The sequence below is a fragment of the Bactrocera neohumeralis genome, unplaced genomic scaffold (genome assembly GCF_024586455.1).
Source record: "Bactrocera neohumeralis isolate Rockhampton unplaced genomic scaffold, APGP_CSIRO_Bneo_wtdbg2-racon-allhic-juicebox.fasta_v2 cluster11, whole genome shotgun sequence".
Lineage (NCBI taxonomy): Eukaryota > Metazoa > Arthropoda > Insecta > Diptera > Tephritidae > Bactrocera > Bactrocera neohumeralis.
In genome coordinates this window covers 21,148,195-21,167,508 of record NW_026089624.1, presented here as the reverse complement: position 1 = coordinate 21,167,508, position 19,314 = coordinate 21,148,195, and positions in this window count along the sequence as shown.

Genomic DNA, 19,314 nt, shown 5'->3' with positions numbered 1-19,314 from the left:
TGGGGTAGTTCTGAGTGTCATCAACAAAACAAGGGCATTTGAATCCATGGTCCAGACAAATATAAATGATATGGCATGATATTTATCAAAAATATTAAAAATTAAAAACAAACCACAATCAGCTGTAGATAAAATCATTTGAAGTTATGAGCTTTACCGAAATGTAAAAGACTAACATGCGATTAAAACTATAATTATAATTAGGTATAATTTATTTACTTATGCTTTCTAAAAACATAAAAAAAACAAAATTGGAGAAAATCCCGAGAAAAAAAATAGAAAAGTAATATGGTAAGCTTTGCATGGTATATAAGTTAAAAAAAGTTTAGTTATTTTTACTAAAAAAAATGTTTTCTAGGAGCTATGCTCCTTTATTGAATTCCACTTAAGAACTAAAATTTACAATTAATTATACTTAAGTCTAGAGAGAGTAGAGTCGGGTACGGAGTTTGCTGACACTGCGCTTCCCACAGGTTGCCACTACACGTGTCGCACTCTCAGCGATTTAGTGGTGTCATATTATATTACTTCGTATCATGTGATATTAATGCATCATATGATACTTTTTGAATGTTTGGGGTGCTAACTAGTCCCCCCTTGAAATTCAAACGTTCTCGTTTGAATCTTTATGTGTATTGAAAATTAGGTTGAGTCCTTCTATTGCGGGTTGTGACAGTTTATTGGGTTCCTCTTCTTTTTGTTTCATCAGAAGATTCTTCCCGAAAATTAAGGCGATGATTATTAAAATTACGATTAGAGTGATGCTAGTTCCGTATTTAACTCTGTTTGCTGCTTCTAACAGACTTACTTCCTTTGTATTGTTGAAGTTAAGCTGTTTCAGCATCTCCAGCGAGAGGAATTGCTGTTCTTTCTTCGCTAGTTAATTTTTACCATAAGTAAAAATGAGTCAAAAGAATATATTTTGAGCTGCACCGAAATGTGTACTCTTTATTTATACTCTTAAGACTAACTTATTACATGGTTCTTACTTCTATTTATACTAACTAATATGTTTACTTATTACTAGTTGATAGTTTGTTAAGATACAGATTATATTATTTGTTTAGGTTTGTTTATATATATATTGCTTGCTTAGATACAATTGCTTTGTTCTAAGATAAGGTTGTGGTATTCAAACTCAATGTTGTTTTGATACTTGTTTGTTTAGGATTATTTGTTGTAGTGACAGTGCACTTCAATTGTTCTAACTCAAGGTTGTTTCTGCATTCTGTTTACTGAAACAAAAGGTTGTTTTGATGTTTGTTACTATTATAAGGAATACATTCCTTAACTCTCCCCTCTGGTTAAAATGAAATGTCCTCATTTCAAAACATCTAGGCTTGATGTCGGCTTATAATAATTAATTATTTTATGTGTTTGATTAATTTTTTGAGTTTACCTTTTTATATTATATTATATAGTTAATAATTATTTTTGCATGTTTCTTATAATGCTTTCCTTTCTCTTATAATTTAGTGTTTAATTAGTTTAATAATTTTCTAAAATATAACAACCATTTTCCTTTTTGGGTTGCCTTGTTTTCGGTGCCTTTTTTTTGGAATTATTGGCTGTGTTTGTGAAAATTTTCACTTTTCGTATATGTGTGAAAAATTTTTTTATGTTTATAATTAATATCTTTCTATATTATATACTTAATTATTTTTTCGTGTTTCAAATGATGTCTTCTTTTAGTTCGTTTTGAATTAGCGTTAATTTTCCAGAACTCAACAACCATTTTCCTTTTTGGCTTGCCTTGTTTTCGGTGCCTTTTTTGGGTAATTGGTGTTGCTTATGGAAATTTTCACTTTTCGATTGAGGATAAATTTGTATAAACTCCTCTTGTTGCTTGTTTATAATTACCATCAATGCAGTTACTTGTGCTTGGAGTTGGACCATCTTTGCTTCTTCCTAACTGATAATTAACTGTCCAATGTTTCAGGATTTTTCAGGACTCAACGTTATCCGCTTTTTCAGAGTCTATTGCGAATCTTGGTGAAAGTATTATCCATTATTTCAGGGCCTATACTTTTTTACCTTGTTCCACTTTTTCAGGAATTGTCGCTGTCCGCTCTTCCAGGGCCTGTTGTGAATCTTGCTGAATTCGCCGCTGTCCGTTTTTTCGGGATCTGCTTTTGATTCGTTCTGGAAGTATTGTCCGCTGTTACAGGACTTCTACTTATATCCATTGCCATTTGTTTCTGCACTTTTTTCAGGCATTTAGTGCTGGAAGTCCCACTTCCTGTGGAATTTTTTGATTTATTCCTTTCGGAATAAAATCTGGCTTTTTGTATAGCAAATAAATTTGCTATCCCGGTTGAGCCCCCAGTTAATTTTTACCATAAGTAAAAATGAGTCAAAAGAATATATTTTGAGCTGCACCGAAATGTGTACTCTTTATTTATACTCTTAAGACTAACTTATTACATGGTTCTTACTTCTATTTATACTAACTAATATGTTTACTTATTACTAGTTGATAGAAGACCGTTTCGAGCCAAAATTTCAAAAAGTCTCTTAAGGGTTTCCAAATGAGACTTAAAATCTTTTGAAGCTATTAAAATGTCATCCATAAATACTACCACTAACCCCTCTTTGATGAGGTCACCTAAAATCAATTTTACGAAGCGCATAAATTCAGCAGGAGCGTTGCATAAACCGAAGGGCATATATAAATATTCGTATTGACCATCAGGAGTCACGAAGGAAGTGTATTTTATTGAATCAGGATGCATCTTCACGTGATGATATCCACTTTTTAAATCAATAACCGAAAAATAACTTTTCCCCCCCAAGTGTTCAATGCAATTGTCGACTAATGGCATAGGAAAATTATCGCGTATAGTTATTTTGTTCAGTGGTTTATAATCTACACATTTCCGGAGGGAGCCATCTTTTTTCGGTACAGGTACTATTGCAAAGGCATAAGGTGATCGACTTGGTCTAATTATTCCTTCTTTTAACAAATCATCTACTATTGCTTTTATTTCATTTCTCTCTTTATGGCATAATCGTCTTGGTCTACAGTATATAGGAGTTTCATGCGTAAGGTTAATTTTCATAAGATATTCTAATGGCTTAACTTTTTCTGAAGGAAATTCGAAATAAACTTCTGTTATTGTTTGTCGCAACTCTGATGACAACCTTGACGGAAGATGTGGATTAATGTCTAAGGAATTCAAATCGGAAGGCACAATAGCACATAAATTTGCAAATTCTAACTCCATCGGGCTGATATTTGACTTTTCTTCAGTGTGTTTCACTATTATTTTCTCTTTCTCCCTTGTAACACCCCCTTGATTAAGCGATTCAATTGTACTCTTTGTGTGACAGAAGTGAGTGGCCAATAAATCAAATGAACACAGAACATCAGTAAGTTTTGACTCTAACTTCGTACAAATGGCAGCTTTATTTAATTCTTTCAATCTTTTCGTATCATAAATGTATTTTATTTGACACATTGTAATATTTGCTTTTTTCATAAAATCACGGCCTACAAGCATCGGTATTGACATAAGATTATTCGGCAAGGTTAATAATTTCTGATTGATTGATTGATTTCGGAAGTTTATTTTGCAATTGATATTCCCATACGTCTTGAGTCTATCATTTCCTAGGCCATTGTACTGAGTCTCTTTCAATTGATTTGGTAATTCGAATGGAACTTCACTCCGTTTGATTAAACTGCGGGGCTGCCCGAATCAAATAAACAAAAAATATTTTTATTTAATTTAAAGTTTTTACTGTGTTCACTGTGTTCACGGTTAGACTTATCAAAAACAACACTTACCATTTGCATTTCACTAATTGGTTCCACTCTAGCATCATTCATTCCGTTGGCATTAAGGACGGCAGCAACAGTGGTACGGTGTGGGCATTCACGATACACATGTTCGGTGGATGAGCACTTAAAACAGGAGTTCGCTGGTCGTTTCGGCAGTGGACATTGGCTTTGATAATGCCCGAATTTGGAGCAATTGTAGCATCGGATTGTTTCCATGGTTGGAGCTGCGGTAGGGCGAACTGACGTGGCGTTGGCCGCATTTGATCGATGAGTTGTTGGCTGAAGTGCACTGGCCGCATTACGATTAATTATTGCTATTTGTTTTGATCCTAATGGTGGTTGGAAGCGTAGACGTTCATATCGTTCCGCAAATTCCTTCAGTTCATTAATAGAGCGTGCTGGAAACAAATGACCGATTCTTGATGAAGTGTCACCTGTTCCACTAATAATCATTTCGATCAATTCGTCTTCCGTAATTTTTGAATACATCGCTATCTCTTGCATATCCAAAATGTAACGATGGGTGGTTTCATCAGGGCGTAAGCGTCGATTTTTCAGCAGTTGATACACTTCATTCATTGTGCGCATGCGGCCAAATTCACCAATAAGTTTAGCTTTGAGCTCTTCATAATCGGATACCGTAATCGTGCGTGCAAAAACCTGGGCTGTTCCACTCAACATACGACGACATGCAATGAATTTCATACGCTCATCGAATTGCAGCATTGCAAAAGCATCATCCAAGTCACTAATCCACTTATTCACATCGTAATGGTCATCGGCTGTAAATTTAGACATCATTGATTCAATGACACTTACGTCAGTCCAACGGGTTTTTGCAGCAGGTGCTTGCTGTTGTAGCGTAAGTTGATTAATCTCTGCTTGAAGCATCAACAGTTCGCGTTTTTTACGCAATTGGATCAGCAATCGTTCGGTCTCATCTTCGTCCAAATTGTTTGAAATTGTAGCACTTGGAACAACGGTATTCATTTGCACGGTTGTTACAGCAGTGGACAATTGGGCACTTGTTGTAGCAGTAGCCGATGGACCACTTGAAACAACAACACTCATAGCGGGGGTAGTTACCAATGCACGTGTATCAGCAGTTGACAATTTAGCACTGACATAAGCGGCAGTTGTTGTTACATCTGTAAGCACATTTGAATTTTGAACACTCGTAGTGGCGATGAACGTAGGTACACTCGTAACAACAGGTTGAATTGATTGCACAATCGTAGCGGGAATTGAAGTTTGAGTATTTTTGTCGGCGGCGGCATCTGGATCTTCAAGGGCATTCGCGTTTTCCTCTTTTTCACTTGCTTTCGTTACCTCGGAAATGTATTCATCATATAGCGGTCGCAACTGGTTCATCGTGGCATCAGGATCGAATTGAATACCCGTTTGCAGTAGCACTTTCATGACTTGGGCACGTGATAACAAATTCGACATCGTGGCAGCAACAACAATAATCAGGAAAAAAAACGTGGTAAATGCACTGTCTACAGAAAACGTGAAATGAAAAACGAAGAATTCTGGTTTCGGCAGTGTTTTTTTTTTTTTGTGTTTAATTATGCGGCAGTCGATTTAAATTAACTCCATCCCACTTCTGAGATGTGATGGCCGGAATCAATTAATTTAAACTTTTATTTCGTACGTGCGCAGCACGTCTCGCTTCGTTGACAGTCAGTTTAAAAAGAACGATAAAACTCATTCGCCCAGCAAAGCACACAAGACATTCCCAATTGACAATTGACACTTCTTACAGCAGTCGTTCATTCTATTACATTCATCGCATTCTCTTACATTCTATTACATTCTATTGCACTCTTACAAGATACAGATTATATTATTTGTTTAGGTTTGTTTATATATATATTGCTTGCTTAGATACAATTGCTTTGTTCTAAGATAAGGTTGTGGTATTCAAACTCAATGTTGTTCTGATACTTGTTTGTTTAGGATTATTTGTTGTAGTGACAGTGCACTTCAATTGTTCTAACTCAAGGTTGTTTCTGCATTCTGTTTACTGAAACAAAAGGTTGTTTTGATGTTTGTTACTATTATAAGGAATACATTCCTTAACTCGCTACAGAAATTTTTCCCGTTGATAGCAATGGTTACGTTGGTATACAAAATGATGAAAGTCCCGTTTAGAAATGTAGATTCGTTGTTTATTAAAATTTCTCCGTTGTATTTATTTAAAAGTAAAATTCCAGGTCCCATTTCCTCTATAGTTGGGATATGCTGGTTGTTGACCTCCGTGCAGTTTGGCAAACGACTTTTTAAAAGATTAATTATACAAGTATCATTACTTAAATCTACTACATTATTGCTTAAACAAATTTGTAGGGAATTGTATTTCTTTCAATAATTTTCTATTCCATAAATTCCCTTTTCGCAATTTAAAATTGTATTAAAATTTATCTTATTGATCCTCCCGTTATTTTTTACTACCCTAATATCTAATGTTTTACAATTTTGATTATCTACGGTTGGGAGGCTAACAATACAAATTATAATTTTGCCATTAGTTGCAATTTTTATTTCGGAAAATTCGAGGGCTTCGTCTAAATTTACATATGGAATATTGTCATTGTCTATTACTTCTTTCACAATACTTATTTCTTCATTTGATAAAATAAAAGAATTTATTATGTTGGCTTTTGCCCAATGTATTGCGTATGCAATATTTAAAATTTCTGGTTTTAATTATATTATTTGTAATATTGGTTATTTCGCTAATTTTGCCAATTGTAAGTTTGTTAATTAATACCTGATTATTGTTGTTTTTGATTATTGTTATTTTGTAAGACATTATTTATTTTATTTGAAATTATTTCGTAGTCTTCATGGTCAGGACTTCCTACAATCCATTTCCATGCGCTACCCAGGAAATTTAATGATCTTTTTATTTTTGTTCTACTTTGAGATTGTTAAGTTGGGCTCTTATCTGTGTTATCAAGTGGAATATGAAGGGGTAATTAGGGTTTTTGCGGATAGTTTCGGTTTTGATAGTCGATTCTATGTGGTCAAGTGTGTCCGTATATTTTTCTATGTCAATTTCATGAATTATCCTAAATGTTCCTGTTTGTAGTCTAGCCGTTTCCTTTTCTGTTGTTATTAAATGGGAGTTCGAGTAGTCGAGTATCTGTACTTCCGCCAGGCATAGCGGTAGTAGTATTCTGAAAAAAATATCGTACATATTTGGTTACGTAATCTATCTTTGTGAATTATTTGTCCTTTTTCAGTTAACACGGTACTATTTCTATCTTCCTTAACTATTTCCTTACTGTAGGGTTTACTTAACTTAGTTCCTAATCTTCTATTTTTCTTAACGAATATTATTTGTCCTGGTAGATATGATTTTATTTCCTTCTTATTCTTATTATGGTATTCGATATCCTTTCTTTGTTTCTCGGCTAATTTTTCTAAATTGCTTTGTCTAGTTCTTTCTATGTCCTCGGGGGTAAATGTAACATTTCTATGAAAAAATAGGTCTACTGGTCTTTTAAGTGTTGTGGAATGAACTGAATGATTATACTCCGATACTACTCTTTCTAAAAGTTCTTCAAAATTTCTGTGTCCACCGTTTTCTTTTATGCAACGCATTATTAGGAGTAGTGTAAACTCCTATTCCTAATTCGTCTTTCATCATAAATTTTAAAGAAGCTGAGTTTAAAGATGGCTCATTGTCGATAACTATTAATTTTGGTACTCCGAAGAAAAATATAATATCTCTTAAAGGTTTCCTGACGTCTTCTATTGCTCTGCTATTTAGGCTTTTTGTTATTGCGTATTTTGTAAATTTATCTAAAGCTGTCATGACTATTTTTTCCTCTGTTAAAAATATATCGATATGGACTGTGTGTCCTGGATAGTTTCTGCAATTTTCGGTTGATTGGGATGTCTCTCGTACTTATTTTCTTTACAAACGGTGCAGTTGGCTATTATTCGTTTTATTTTATTTAACATACCTGGAAAATATTTTGTTTCGAGAATTTGTGTTTAATTTTCAGTAGCATTCCTATGTGCTCTTAAATGTTCTTTTAATATGACGTTCTCCTGTTCTTGTTCGTTACTAATATCTTCAACTAATTTTTGGGTATATCGGCTTTTAACGTTATTAAAATGAATAGGATAGATATTTTGCATCATACCCATTATCCTTTCCTCTGTATGAATTCCATTTATAACAGATGGGTTAAGGTATCGTTTCATGTAAGAAATCAATAGCTGTTCATTGTACTCTGGTATTTGGTTTTTGAAAACATTAATTGGAACTTCTGTACAAGGGATTAAATTGTGATTTGAGCTTTCATCGCTATGAATCATAGGTGTGAGTGAATTTATTTGAATTGGTATCCTTGAAAGGGCGTCTGCAACTACATTTGTTTTACCAGGTTTGTAAGTTAGTTCATAGTTATATTCTTCTAAAATGGCTTTTCTTCGCTTCATTTTACTATTAGTATTCTTATGGCTTAAGGCATAGGTAAGAGGTTGATGATCGGTGATAATTTTAACTTTTTTTGAACCGTAAGGCCTCGTTGTCGAATTCTATTTCTATTTTCTTCGAGTTTCGATTGGAGACATGACCGGCTTCTCCTCTTAATAGTGCTGTTAATGGTTTAGCTACTTTTGCGTAATCCTGTATAAATCGTCGGTATTAACCTGACATACCTTAGAAGGATCTTAATTCTTTGAGAGTTTGTGGAACTGGAAATTTAGCTACCGCTCCTACTTTTTCGGGGTTTGTTTTTATTCCATTTGAACTGATTACATATCCTAAAAATTCTACTTCCTCTTTAGCGAATGTGCATTTGTCTAATTGGATTTTCATATTTGCCTTTTCTAATGTTTGGAATACTAACTCTATATTTTTAAAATGCTCTTCTTCATTTTTTCCAAATATAATTACATCGTCAATGTAAACGTAGCATCTTACTCCTATATGTTGTCGTAGGATATCGTCTAGTGCTCTTTGGAATGTGGCCGGAGCGTTTTTTAGACCGCAGGGTAAGCGGAGGAATTCATATTTTCCGTTGTTTACGGAAAATGCGGTTTTTCAATGTCTGACTCGCGAAGTGGAATCTGATGGAACCCACTTTTTAAGTCAATAACAGTAAATAGTTTATTGTTTCCCAGATTTGCAAGGACTTCATTAATTTCTGGTATGGGATATTTATCGGGGATCGTAACCGAATTAAGTTTACGATAATCAACGACCATTCTATACTTTTTTCACCAGAGGCATCTGACTTTTTGTTAACTATCCATATTGGGGAGTTATATGGAGATTTCGATCTCCTTATTATTCCATTATCTAGGAGTTCTTCAATTTGGTGTTCGATTTCGTATTTTAATGCCATCGGATACGGGTATGGCTTGGAGTAGACGGTTGTTTCGGTTGTTGTCCGGATTTCAACTTTTACGAGAGTGGTGTAGGTGAGTTTTTCATCAGGATCAGAAAAAAGGTTTGGGCATTTATCAATAATATTATTAACTTTGTTTTGTTGTTGTAAAGAGAGGTGTGGAATATTGATTGCCACATTATTCACTTCGTGTGATATTCTTTGCTTTAACCTTATATTCATACTTTGACAAATAGTCATTAAATTTTTGTCGGTATGAATAATTGCTTTTAATTCCTTAAGTGTATCGTTGCTTACTATGCCGTGAAACGACCTTAAAGTTGGCAATATGAAAAACTGTATTTTCCCTACTGTTGGTCCAAAAATGTCGACAAAGGTGTGGTGGGTAATTTCGATTGTCCCGGCAACTGATTTTACTGTAAAGGGCTTTTCGTTCAGAATTGGATTCCTAATTCTAGTGGATTGAATGTAATTCTTATTGGATCCGGTATCAATAAGAAAATCTATTGTGTCTCCGCGCCTTGTTCTAAATTCGTAATAAGGCAGCGAAGACGGCGCTAATCTAAAAAATTAATAGTATCAGGCTCATTTTTACCTGCATTATCATAATTGCTATGAGAATTGACACCGTTCGGGTCTAATTCGACTGCGTTAGTAAAAAAATTTTTTTGTATTTTGCTTGGAGGTTGGAGTAGTCGATTGTCCTGGAATATATTGGGCCTATTTTGATAATTAATTTGTCTTGACCGTATGGACTGGTCTACTTCCATTGGGGTCGGTGGTTTGGGTGGTAGGTTCGGTCTGTTATTAAAGGAGGTAATTTCTCTGGCAATATGGGGATTGTTCGGGTATTTGCTGAACCTCGGCATGAATCCTTGGTTATTTTGCATATAGTTGGGAAAATGTTGTGGATATCGGTTTGTTTGGCGACCGAATGCCTGTTGGTCAAAATTTCGTCTGAGGAAATGGGAATACGTTAATTCGGGGTAAAAAGCTCTGTTGTTATTGAAATTATTAAAGTTGTTATTGAAATTATTAAAATTGTTATTTCGGGGAGGTCGTGGTGGTGGTTGGATATTGGGTTTGTGTGTATTGTTCGCATGATTTATTCTATATGTCATGTTGTCAAGTTTTTGACATAAATGTAGTGCTTGGGGCAAGGTTGTCTGTTCTCTCATGCTGAGAAGACGAGGTAAGTCGCCATTTAGTCCTCTAATAAATGTGTCGAGGGCTTTATCCCTATATCAATTTGTCATAGTCCCTATGGATGCGTCACTTAACTCGAGACATGAAATTTTGTCTAATATAAGTGAAAGGTGTTGGTAAACTTTTTGGTAGAAGGTCGCTATGTCGTCATAGCGTTGGACCAGAATGGTCATCTGGTATTCGAGGGTACCTATGTCCCTTTTATCCGAATAATGCATCATAAGGCATTTTCGATTTTGACTCCAATCGAGTGGAGTATTGTATGATTCTAATGCGGTGTCGGCATCGCCAATTATTTTATGCCTAATCGTATGGAGTATCGCAAAGTATTTAGGAGTATTCTTGACTCTCTCATAAGCTTTACAAATTCTGTCTACGCTCTTCCTCCAGCAGTTAAATTCACCTGGTCGTCCTGAAAACTCCCTAAGGCATTTAACCATGTCCGGAGTTTTATCTAGTTCGTTTATGTTATTCGCGTTTAGTGTCACACTGTGGTCGGGTTCGGTAAAGTCAGTAATATTCTGAGTACTCATTCGTTCGAGTACTTCTCGAAGTATTGTCATTATGGAAGTTGGGTTACGGGTGGGAGGGTTTACAGGATGGTAGGAAGGATTTGTAGGATGGGTGGTTTGCCAATAGTCTATTCTCATTTGATTTAATTGTTCAATTAGCTGTTCGGCTGTATCCGGCATTATGATAATCATTTTTTTTTTAAGTTAATTAGTTTAAAAAAAAAAAAAAATTCTGTGTAATATTACTTTCTTTGACAATATTGGAATCTTTTTGTAAAGCTTACGTTAATTTAAGGCTTTTTTTTCTTTTTTGTGTCGGATAATTAATTTCTTCCAATTCAAGTTCCGTATTCTTTATAATAATAAAATTCTTTATACTATTTTTTTTCTTTTTTGTTTCGAATAATTATTTTCTTTCAATTCAAATTCCGTATTCTTTATAATATTCTTTATAATAGTCTTAAAATATAATATTTTATAAATCTTACATTAGGTGTTTCCAGCTTTCCATAGGATGTTGTGATGCGCTCCGGGGTTGTCTCTTTTCTTTAACAGTAATGAGGTCCCTCGGCGTTTAAAAATCCCACGTTGTGCGTTGTAGCCGCTCGTTAGCACAGTATTTATTGTATTTTCTGTTTTTACACACTTTGTTTTTGGTTTTAACTACGGAGCCTTACTTTTTTATTTTCAGGCTTTTCTTTTTTATTCACAATGAGTACCGTTCGCCACTCGCGAAGCCTTACTTTTTGGTTTTTAGGCAATTAGTACTTACGCGCGCTGGTCCCTGCTCGGGCGCCAGTTAAACAACGTTTAGTTATTTTTACTAAAAAAAATGTTTTCTGGGAGCTATGCTCCTTTATTGAATTCCACTTAAGAACTAAAATTTACAATTAATTATACTTAACTCTAGACCTATGTTTGCCGCTGCAACGGGTACGGAGTTTGCTGACACTGCGCTTCCCGCAGATTGCCACTTCGCTGACACAGCACTTCCCACAGGTTGCCACTACACGTGTCGCACTCTCAGCGATTTTGTGGTGTCATATTATATTACTTCGTATCATATGATATTAATGCATCATATGATACTTTTCGAATGTATGGGGTGCTAACTTATATCATTGGGCCGTAAAAATGTGTAATAAAAATAAATCCTGAAAATAAATGTGAACAACTATGCGACGCTCAGGAGCTACTAATCCAAACGGTATATGAAAATAGTATGACCTCAGATACCACAAGAAACGTATCTGGGCCATGTGGAGACAAGGCTTTTCAAAACAAACGTTAGTTAGGCCGATTACGTAATAATAAAAATATGTGGGATTTATTTATAGACCTATTATATATCGCTAAATATACCATTTCATGAGAATGTAAAAATACTGAAAGAACTTGGGGAAATATTGGGAAGCAAAACAACGAACCAGAGAGGAAGTGCACTGATTAAAGCATTCGATGTGATAGACGCTGTCCTGCTGAACACAAGGTCAAAGGACACTTTGAAAAGAATAGGTGTGGCTTCATTATTGACGTTTCTTTTGCTAGAAGAACCTTAATTCGGACAACGGACTGGCGGGTATGCGATATATATACCCAGAGTGATCACCTGGCTATAATGATAAAAATCAGCAAACACACGCAAGGACTACGCATAACCATAGGGTGGAAGATTTAAACACTTGACGAGATACTTTTCCAATTTATTCTGGACGAAAACCAGAAGGAAGATATTGACGTAGATCATCAGACCAACATGTTGGTAGAATAAATTTCCAAAGCTTGCCGCTATGACCAGAAGGAAGGAAACTGTCAAAAGAAAGCCGGTATACTAGCGGAACAACGAAATCTATTAACTGAGAAGCGTTTGCCAAAAAGCGAAGTTCCGATTTCAACATAGCATAGGCAGCGGTAATTGTATGAGACTGAGAGATATTTAAAAGAACGAAGTGAGCTCCGACCTGTCCCTTGTTGCTTAGAAATGTGGTGGAAACGCTATAACCTGAGCAAAGCCAAGAAGACGGAAGTCTACTACTTGTAAAAGAAGAAACCACAGATGCAGTACAAGTAAATAATCTGGAAATGCTGCAAGCTGCTTAACGGTTCGGTAATTCTAAAGCACCAGACCTGGATGAATTTCCGAACAGGGTCTTGAAGCTTGCATTGAAGCACAACGCAAAACCACTTATGGGGATATTTACACGATAATACGAGAAGGAATTTATTCCTAATTTGACCATATTACCATATTAGGTTCTTATTTTTTTTGAAAGTTTTAAAAGGAAACGCCTGTTTCAAAAAGCTATGCGAAAACGCCGCGGATAATCTATAGGGCGGTACGTACAAAGTAGTTATGATGAAACTTAAAGGTGATAAAGGGAAACCACCAACATGTCGCACGCTATTGAAAAGCGTCGTGGAAACCCTTTTCCCTATGCAGATGAACGAATCTCCATCACAATCAAATACATTTACGGTCATAGACGCCTCATTGGTCACCAACGAGGAAGTGATAGAAGCAGCCAGTGGGTTTGGAAATACCAAAACACCGGGCCTAGATGGAGCAAAGCCTTCAAAATTGCGATACGAGACGAGTCCCTTTTCAGAGTTCTTCAACCGCTGTTTGCAAGTAGTTGTCTTCCCGAAAATATGGAAGAAACAGCGATTCGTCTTTTTTCAAAAACCAAACAAACGAGCTGGAGAACCAAGCTCGTTCCGTTCTCTCTGCATACTGAATACGCTTTGCAAAATTATGGAACGAATAATATGTGTACGATTGTAGAAGCATCCAGAACAAGAACCTCCAGGACTCGACGAAACCCAATATGGTTTTCGTAAGCAAAGGTCAACCATCGAGACGATCAGAAAGGTGACCAATGCCGCAAGCATTGCCATCGAAGAACAAGATGGATGTACGGCCCAAAAGACAGCACAGTTAGCGTTTGTCGCTAGAAATGCGTTTGAGTCTGCTTATTGGCCTTATATAATGAACGATCTCGAATATAAGAAAACACCAGCTGATTTGCTAAGAATTATCTCCAAATACTTGTCGAATACGCTGTTACTTTATGACACCGACGAGGGACCAAAATAATGTATGGAGACGGGTGGGGTACCGTACAAAGCTCATTTCTGGTCCACTGTTGTGGAACATACTATATGACGGAGTGCTACGACTCCCACTTGAAAAGGGGTCCAAATTATCGGATACGTTGATGATATTGCGGTAACTATGGTAGGAAAAGAACTCCGCCACGTAGAAAACTTATGTGAAGATACCACTGAAAGGATAAAGAACTGGCTGATGACGAGAAAGCATGTGAAAAAGCGGCTCAAATAACAGTGGCCTTATCGAGAATTGCCAACATTCTTGGAGGACCACTCCAAGGCAAGCGAGCACTCTTGACTAAAGTCAGTGAGTCGGTGCTAATGTACGCGGCGCCCATATAAGGACCAGCAATACAACGTAAAACATACACTAATAAAACAAGATCCATGACGCGGCTAAATGCAATAAGGGGGATTAGTGGATTCCGCATGGTCTCGCATGAGGCATCTGAGGTCATAGCGGGTATCATGCCGCCTGACATAATGGCACTGGGAGAGTCTATGAGAAATTCAGAGGCATTCGAAGACGTCTTACAACAGCAGAGCGAAAGGATGAAAGAGAGAAAAGCATATTTGAGTGGCAGAGACAATGGGACGTGGCAGAAAAAGGAAGGTGGATGTACACACTAGAATGGGTGGAGAAATAACTCGGCGAGACGAATTGTTACCTGACGCAATTCCTGTCCGGACACTTATGCCTCCGACAATATCTGTATAAATACGGTCACGATAACGGAACAAAATGTTCATTCTGCGGTAATGGAGTGAAAGCGCTTAGCAAATTTTTCTTTAATGTTCGAAATTCGAAGTAGAGAGAAATGACTTAGAGTCTCTAAGTCTCGTTTATCAACGAACGTGTGAACCAGAGATTATTGGGCACCATATAATACAAAGCAGAATCTTATGGAATAAAGTGAAGAATTGGTCCGCATTTGCTCTCCAGGAACTGAGAAAAAACGAAAGGCAACGAGGTAGCGAGAACAGAATAGGTAGAGAAGAGTAGTCCAGAAAGGTACCCATCAAGAGCCTGGTCCTGCGAAGTATTGCTTATGCTGCAGTTGAAGTTAGGGTTTAGTACGTAAATGTACATAAGGGTTACGCGAGTCCAGCATGGTATGATAATTCATACCGGCACTTGAAAATTGTTATTACAAATGTGTTTAAATGATAAAAATTATTACAAAAAATATATGGGGGACAATCGTCTTGTATAAGGACGCAGTCTCCTAGATTTGGTGCCTTTTCTTGAGTTTTCCACCGGTATCTCTTGTGAAGGTCCTTTATTTAGTCTTCCTTCAATCGGCGGCTGAAAACATAATTGGGAATTTTAATTCGCTCCCATCTGTTTAATAAGGATGGCCAGAATGGGTGCTCCTTGGAGAAAATGCCCTGGGGTTAAGGCTGTGAAGTCGGAGGGATCTTGCGAGAGTGATGAGATAGGTCTAGAGTTTAGTATGGCTTCGATACGACCGAGTAATGTAGTAAACTCCTCATAATTGAATTTATGGTTACCAGCCGTTTTCTTTAAATGGGACTTTAAGCTTTTTACTGCTGATTCTCAAAGTCCGCCCATGTGTTGAGAACATGGAGGTATAAACTGCCAATCGATCCCTTGGGGTGCAAATTTTTTAACAATTTCAGGGGAGACTTCCTTCATGTTCATGTACTTTATAAACTCTTTCTCGGTGGCTCTTTAAGCTCCGATAAAGTTTTTTCCATTGTCGCTCATGATTTTTAAAGAAAATCCGCGTCGTCCGACAAAGCGGGCGAATGCTGCAAGAAAAGCCGCAGTAGTCAGATCCGAAAAAAAGCTCGAGGTGTACTGCCTTTGTCGTAAAACATACAACGACAGCTACATACCCTTTTCTAAATGAGGAAGACCTTAGCATCAAGGCCTTTATCTGGAAAGGTCCAGCAAAATCAACCCCAGTGATGGTAAAGGGTAAAGCATAGTTGCATCGTTCAGGTGGTAGGGCTGCCATGATCTGCGTACGGATATTGTGCTTGTACATAGTACACTGTTTACGCATGAAAATGGTTCTTTTAATTTGTGGTTTTAGTTGCGGTATATAAAACTCTTGTCGGACCATTTGTTGCATCAAGCGATGCTCACCATGCAGTGTAAGCCGGTGGAGATATATTAGAAATAAGTAGGTAAAACGGGATTTCTCTGGGATAATGATGGGATGTCGTTTGTTGTAACTAAGGCTGGAGTTGGCTAGTCTTCCATTTGCCCGAGTTAATTTTTACCAGAAGTAAAAAAGAGTCAAAAGAATATATTTTGAGCTGCACCGAAATGTGTACTCTTTATTTATACTCTTAAGACTAACTCATTACATGTTTCTTATTTCTATTTATACTAACTAGTATGTTTACTTATTACTAGTTGATAGTTTGTTAAGATACAGATTATATTATTTGTTTAGGTGTGTTTACATACATATATATTGTTTGCTCAGATACATTTGCTTTGTTTTAAGATAAGGTTTTTCCGGTATTCAAACTCAATGCTGTTTTGATACTTGTTTGTTTCGGATTGTTTGTTGTAGTGATAGTGCATTTCAATTGTTCGAACTCAAGGTTGTTTCTGCATTCTGTTTACTGAAACAAAAGGTTGTTTTGATGTTTGTTACTATTATAAGGAATACATTACTTAACTCCCGTATTAATCCCTTAGCGTCCAGGAATGGGCTTAAGACGAGAAGTGAGCTTCCCTTTTCGAGAGGTCGCTTTTCAATCAACTTTGATTTCTCTTTGCTGAAATAGGGAGCTTGTGTATACAAGATTAGACTAACCTTGGCATGCTGCAAGTCGGAATATGTTAGTTGTATGTAAGGATCGTTTGATATTCTTTTCTCTTTTTGTTTAAGTTTTGAATGGATTTGCGCATATAAGCGACTACCCTTAGTGCTCAAGGAAATGTAGAAAATTTGTGGAGAATATCATCCTCTTCTGGAGTAATATGAAAATTCTCTATTTTCTGACTTTCCGGAGGTATGATATTCCGAGCAGGAGACTTTGGACAGAATTTTTGTGATTCTGTTAGCCATGTGGGACCGTTCCACCAGAGTGTAGTGCTGGCGAGGTGCAGTGGTTTACAACCTCTTGTCCCAAGATCCGCTGGGTTATCTGCACTTGCAACATGTTGCCATTTTGCTGAGCCAACTAAGTCTAAGATTTGAGATATGCGATTATATACATATGTATGTCTTCCAAGTATAGGGTGGTTTTTCTAACCATGCTATTCTGAGAACTATTTCTGAGTCTGACCAGAAATACATTTTGTGATTGTTTAATTTGAGATGGGTTTGAACTATTGAAATTAATTTTGCTAACAGAAGACCACCATTTAGTTCAAGCCGTTTCAGGCTTAGTGTCTTCAAAGGTGCAACTTTAGCTTTGGCTGCCAAAACATGTGAAGCTAGTTTGCTATCATACTGAGTGCGTTTGTAGACTGTTGCGCAATAAGCCTTTTCAGAGGCATCAGAGAAACCGTGTAATTCTGCGTTTACGTTAGGGGTGAAATTTACCCATCGACGAATTCGAATTTCTGATATAGTATGTAGGTTGTTAGCAAATTGAACCCATTTTGTTAAACGTACAGGTTTTACCTGTTCATCCCATTCAGTGCCATCTTACCACAATTCTTGAATGAGAATTTTAGCTTGAATCATTATTGGCGAAAGCCATCCTGCGGGGTCGAAAAGTTTTGCCACCGAGGAAAGGATTTGTCGTTTTGTAATGGCGGACATTGCAGATATTGACTCAATCGTATATGAGAATTGATCGGTTATCGCATTCCATTGAATCCCTAGTGTTTTTGTTGTACTAGCTTTTTCGAATTTAAGGAAGTCAGTATCTAATAAGTTTTCCTTTTTTATATCTTTGATTATTTCGGGATGATTTCATGTTCTTTTCTTTAGGGGAAAACCTGCTGAATTTAGTGCTTTGATCACTTGAGATAATGATTCGCACGCTAATGGTATAGTGCAGCTACCTGATAGAATGTCATCCACATATGTTTAAGTTTGCAACACAGTTGCTTAAGGTAAATTTGTTTCACAGGTTTTTGCAACTTCATGTAAGGTCCTAATGGCTAAGGTGCACAGTTGATGATAAATTTAATTTTTCAAGTTCCTTATTTAAATATTCGTTTGTGATATCTTCCACTTGTGTTGTGAAAGAATTTATTTTTTCAGTGACTTGGTCACTTACAATAATAAGAATTTTTTGAGGTATTAAGTCACTGCCTAATAATATGTCGATTTGTGATGGGGTATGACAGTTGGGATCTGCTAATTTGAGATGTGAGCATTTTTCCCAGTGTATTTTATTTACTTCATAGCTTGGAATCAAATTTGTAAGTTCCGGTGGCTTGTGCATCTATTCGTACATATATCCGCATTTGGAGAAACTATGGTGATTGGGCATTGTTTAATTCTATATTGAATGTATTGGAGAGCACTCACCACTGCGTTAAATTAAATAAATATGTCCATTTTATTTTGTATACATTTTGATTTTCAACAAGTTTATTTAAATTTAAATTTATTGCGTTTACTATATATATAAATTCATTAAAAATGATATCGACGGGCGAGACGGCGTTACTCCAATTCTGGGAACGATTTGTCACTGCTTACGATCGAGTGGACACGGATCATGGTTGAATTTTTGTAATTGGAGGAGATTAGCGTGAGGTGTCGACGCGGCGCAGTGTATGAACGAATGCTTAGAACGAATTGTATGTGTCGAAATGCTTAGCACGAATTGTGAGTAATGAAGTGTATGTGACGAATGTTGACGTGCGAATTGAATCTCCAATCCTGATGTCCATCCTTTTTGTTGAGTGGGTACAGGTGTGGTGAGTTGTGTTGGTGTTGTGTGGTGATGTGTGGTGATGTGAGTGTGTGGTAGGGTGGGTCGATTCCGGACTGTTTTCGATTCGGGATTTCTAATAGTGCGGAAAAGTTGCCTTAGTACTTCCTGATTCCAATGCAACTTTTTGTTTTGAGATCGGATTGCATCTTCAACCCCAACTCCGGCCTTGAAATTTCGGAAATTCGCCTACAATCGTGAAATTGTCTACCTAGCGCCTGAAATACGCATCTCATTGCAAAATGTATAAAACAAAAGTTATTTGTCACGTCATTTTCTACCGAAATGGTATTGATCATGGCCGTAGGACGAACCGTTCCCGAGATACGAGCGAAAATGCGGCGCGCCACAGCGCAAGGTGAAAATTGTTGCAGCTCTCAGCTAACCTGTATTGGTAACCCAAAACCCATCACGTGGAGGTGGCTGCTCTTCGGGTTCCTCCCAAGCCCAACCCAACCAA